This window comes from Oratosquilla oratoria, chromosome 41 (assembly GCF_046742065.1).
Source record: "Oratosquilla oratoria isolate Oo_2021 chromosome 41, ASM4674206v1, whole genome shotgun sequence".
Taxonomy (NCBI): Eukaryota; Metazoa; Arthropoda; class Malacostraca; order Stomatopoda; family Squillidae; genus Oratosquilla; species Oratosquilla oratoria.
This window is the reverse complement of record NC_134817.1, coordinates 36274600-36279599: the sequence shown is the minus strand read 5'-3', so window position 1 is coordinate 36279599 and position 5000 is coordinate 36274600.

Genomic DNA, 5000 nt, shown 5'->3' with positions numbered 1-5000 from the left:
CTTAAAAAAAAAAAAAAAAAAAAAAAAAAAAAAAATTGTATGTTGTTGCCAACATCTCACCAGCGCTTCTATCCTTACGAACAATACCACACTGTGGCTGCATACCAAATCATTACGTATGTTTGTACCCTGTCAGTTTCGCCTGATGCCCTACGCAGATAATACACACCGACCATGTCCTGCTCAAGGCGGACCATGACTGTGACAGTCATGGTCCACCTTTCTAGGGATTTCCCTAAGGTTCCCCACTGCGGTGGTGGTTGCCCACAGTATACAATGTCAGGCTGGAGCTAACTAACTAGATAACTAACAAACTGAATTATACAAAGATCAAAGGAAGGGCGGATATGGGTGGTAAGTATGGTCTACGTACGCCGTCTCACGTACGGGGCAGTCGATCTGAGATCGGGGAGAAGGCGGAGACGAGGAAGAGAACGGGAAGAGGAAGAATGTAGATAGAGTCTGGAGACTCCGGAAGGAAAGTTCGTGAAGACTTTTGGGGTGAAAAAGGATGAAGGAAAGAAGACCAAAGGAGTCAGATTGTTGTGAGCGCGAATGGAAGTTGTTGGTGTAAGATTTAATATATATGAGAGGTGGAGGGAGGGGGGGAAAGAAAGAAAAAGGAATAGAAGAGGAGTAGCAGGAGAAACAGGAAGAGGAAGAGGAAGAGGAGGAAGAGGAAGAGGAAAAGGAGGAATAAAACGGCAAAGAAAATTGGAAACTAAATACATTGGAAGGTGGAAGCTATGTTGAATGTTGTGGTGATGATGACTTAACATGTCAATAAATATAAACAATTTCACCAACAATCAGTAAGCAAAACAGATTTTCTGCAAGGACGATGGGATGTAGTACAATCCAGAGTTCTAAGAACCATTTGTAAAACATCTAAGACATTCTGTGATACCCTCCAAGTGGTTATTTCGTTTGTTTGTTTGTTTGACTTCTTCTTTGTTATCTATTTTTCGAGAACATGAAAAAGGAAAATTGGAGTCATGAATAGGGAGTAGGAAAGACAATAAAATAGGTGAAGTGGCCTTGTCAAAACATAAGAATGAAGGAAACTGCAAGAGACCATAAGGCCTACACTAGGCAGTTCCATGAGTTGACTCCTCGCTGAAGAAATATACAGAAAAGGGTGTCTCCAGTCTCTGGTATATTACCACACGTAGGAACACAGTGACGGCATTCTTATCCCTTGTGATAGGAGCAAGAGAAGCATGTTGGTAATGTTAAACAAGGGAAAGAGGAGGTGAAGAGGTTGGGGGGGGGGGTACAAGAGGAAGATGAAATCCTTTCAGATTATGAGGATCAGAGATTGACAACCGGAAAGGAACATTAGCATCCATTTTGAGTAGTTGCGTCAAAGGCACTTTCTCATTATCAACGACCTTTGGTCGAATTAGCGTGGGCAGCTGAGCACAAGACCCTAATCGGATATTCAGTCCCTCTCGTTACTCGTAAATATGATAATAACACATCAAAAGACAGGATAAGCAGAGTCGGGACAAGAACAGTTCGGTTCCCTCCGGAAATGACGTGACGTGACGTCATGAGTTGTAATGGTCACGTGACCACGTGTTTGTTTTGTCTCTACCGGAACTCGGGACAGCTTCCTCGTGAAGGGATATATTGACCTTAGTTATGAATATACCCACTCGTTTTCACTTATTCAATATTCACTCATTTATTTGTTCATTCACTTATTTATGATTTTATCCACTTGTTTATACATTTCATAATGAATAAGTTTATTTGTTTATTTAATGTACTTATTTATTTATTCGTTTGTATTTTCATCCACGATGAGCTAAGATGTGAAGGAAATAAGGGGGAAGAAGCCTTTGTTTATTTATTCACTTATTCAATTAGTTATCAAATTCATATAAAAGATGATAAGTGGAGGTTGTATGAGATAAAGAGGAGGCACTGCAGGGGAGCGGAGACCATGGGGCGTGAGGTTTATAGTATACAGGATGCAAAGGGAATCTTAGCTTTGGTTATGCGAAATGTTAAAGTTTTATGATGTTTATGAATTGTCTGATTGTCGAATAATGGGAATTGTGCAAACGTATATGGATATTATATTATTTCATTCTCCCCCCCTCCTCTCTCTCTCTTTCCCTCTCTCTCGCTTGTGCTTAGGTGAATCTGTGAGCGAACATTAATTCATCTATAAACGCGAGAAAAAGTTCTAATGAAATTCAACATGTCAGGATTAATGCAAAGCAGGCAAAACGCCGAAATTAAATAGAACATGTATGACATGTATATACAGTATTCATGTGCGCACAATGCATATATTTATCTCTATATGCATGATATATATACATTATATATATATATATATATATATATATATATACATATATATATACATATATATATACATATATATGTATATATATATATACATATATATTATATATACACACATATGTATACACACACACACACACACACACACGCACACACACATATATATATAATATTATATATATATATATATATATACATATGTGTGTGTGTGTGTGTGTGTGTGTGTGTGTGTGTGTGTGTATGTGTGTGCTTGTGTGCTCCTCAAAAAATTAGTTTGTTTTGCCTGAATATGAAAGTACCTTATTCACAAAACCTCTTCTCAATAGACATTGTCCAACTCCTTCCAAGAACCTTCTGCTCAGCCAAAGACTTGAGCCCTTGACGTTGTGGTATTTTATTTATTATTATTATTTTTTTTAAGATGATGATGATGATGAAAAATAATAATAATAATAATAATAATAATAATAATAATAATAATAATAATAATAATAATAATAAGAAGAAGAAGAAGAATAAGAATAAGAAGAAGAAGAAGAAGAAGAAGAAGAAGAAGAAGAAGAAGAAGAAGAAGAAGAAGAAGAAGAAGAAGAAGAAGAAGAAGAAGAAGAAGAAGAAGAAGAAGAAGAAGAAGAAGAAGAAGAAGAAGAAGAAGAAGAAGAAGAAGAAGAAGAAAAAAAGAGGAGGAGGAGGCGGCGGCGCAGACACTGATGTCCTCCGAAGGGCGAAGTCTGTGTCTGAGAACGAGGAGGAACCTGCTGAGGAGGACCTGACTTGGGTATCAACGAAGTTGAGGAAGAGAGGAAGAGTCCAAAGATGTGAAGTCAGGGTCTCCAGGTGTCTGACATGTGAAAAGGAGGTCGGTGTAAAAGGAAGAGGAGGAATACAAAGAGGAGGAAGAACTTTAGGAGGGTAAGGAGGGAAAGGAGTGAGCGGAGGAAGAGGAGTGAGAGGAGGAAGAGAAAGGAGAGGAGAAAGACGAGGAGGGTGGTGACGGACCTCCACGACTGAGGAAAAGAGGAGTTTTGTCTCTTTAAATAGAATCTAAAAGATGACTCCAGAGGTTGTGGAAAAATAGAATGAAATAAAATAAAATGAAATAAAGATGGCACACTGGAAGATGAAACGGGAGAAAAAAAGGTTTGGAGGGAAGAGATATATAAAAGAAACAAGAGCCAGGAAAGATGAAAGAGATTTAGAAGAAAGGCGAAGGTCAAAAAAAAAAAAAAAGGACACACACACTCGGCGAGACATTTTGATGCCGAAGTTTTCCAACGAGACGTGACTGCTTCGGGCTACGATCCGATGCGGCACCAGGGAGGATTAGGGGAATTGGAGGGTTGGAGGGTAGTTAAAAAGGGAGGATTGGAAGGTCAGACGATTAGGGTTGTGGGGTACTGAAATTTCGGGGGTGATTGGTAGTTCTGATGATTGGAGTTCGGGGGCATTCTAAAAAGAAGGGGAGAATTGGGAGGTCAGATGGTCGGGGGAGGGGGTTGGGGGTAGTCAAAAAAAGGGTATTGAGAGGTCAGACGATCGTGGGGGGGGAGATCGGGGTAATCAAAAAGGGGGGTAACTGGGAGGCCAGGTGATCGGGTTCTGGGGTGGTCAAAAAGTAGGGGTATTGGGAGATCATTCGATCGGGGAGTTGGTTGAGCTGTATTCTCAAACTGTACAAATGATCTGAGTTCCCTCTACTGGACAGTTCCAGAGACTTATGAATAAGAACTCAGATGTTACATAAGAACATAAGAGCATAAGAATAAAGGAGAGTGTAAGAGACCATAAGACCTACACTAGGCAGTTCTATGTCCATTACCACCTGTCATCCCCATCCATAAAGCTGTATAACCGTTTCTTAAAACAACCAATAGTTTCAGCGCTCACTACTTGCAACCTATCGAACTGTTGAAATCTCCTGATTGCATGTCTACCAGGCATATCCGATGGCAATCCCTTTGGCGTCTATTTTTGACTCTTACGGTTATTTTGGCACCACGTGGGCGTCATAAAGGTGAATTGATCACGTTTGCCTTTGGCGCCTATTGTCTGAAGTAGCAAGAGAACTTCTCGATTCTCACCATACTCCAGGTAGGACGGTTACCCCGTCAGTTGTGATGCCGCTCGAAGTTTCTCCATCGAGGACCATCTCTGTATCTCTCTTCACTTTCTATCGCCCTCATGTTCTCCTCTCTTCTTTCTATCGCTTCTCTGGTTCCATCTCTCCACCTCTTCTTGGATCTTTCCACCGGTCTTCTCCCTCTCGGTGTCCACTGGTATTAGGGTCGTGGATATCTTTCTATGTCCATCCTCATCATATGTCCATACCGCCTCAGTTGATTTTTCTCCATAAATATAATTATTGGTTCGACATCGAGTTCCCTCTGGATATCAACATTACTTTTTGCGGCCTTTTCTAGTTACACCTTTCATTAGACGTAAAACTCTCACTTCAGTTGCTTGGGGAACTGATAAATGCAATGGGAGATGAAAGCAAGACGTTATTGAGACTGCTGCAGGCAGGAGGGGGAGAGAGACGTACAGAACCCCGAACGACTAGAGGATGGTCGTGTTTTGGAAAGTGGAAGATATACTGGAGTGCGGGAATCACAGATTCCTGAAGATGACGGAACACCTACTGAAAGTGATGGAGGGAATTATGGTTGCGAAGCTGAGAGGAA